Raw genomic sequence first — 333 nt, 5'->3', positions numbered from 1 at the left:
TTTCCCTCTCTCGTTTTCTCACCACTTTGTCTATCTTCAAGATTTACTCTCCCTGCCACCTCCCTCCCCTCCTCATATCTGAGTTCATTGTATCACAGCTTTATATGCACCTAATTTACATTGCATTGCTTATTCATGTGCTTAATAATTTAATTGTGAGATATATCTATACATTCATCTTAATTACTTCTAATACAAGTAGTATAAGTTTTATGTTATACTTGTATAAGCGTTTGGATATGAACTTGAAAATCCATGGCTTACTATTCTTGATATCCGGAAATATACTATAATGATAAGAAAAATAAAGTATTCAGTTTCACTTATCTCCCA

This window comes from Penaeus monodon, chromosome 15 (genome assembly GCF_015228065.2).
Source record: "Penaeus monodon isolate SGIC_2016 chromosome 15, NSTDA_Pmon_1, whole genome shotgun sequence".
NCBI classification, from domain to species: Eukaryota; Metazoa; Arthropoda; class Malacostraca; order Decapoda; family Penaeidae; genus Penaeus; species Penaeus monodon.
The sequence above is the reverse complement of the archived record's forward strand: the minus strand, read 5'-3'. Positions refer to the sequence as shown.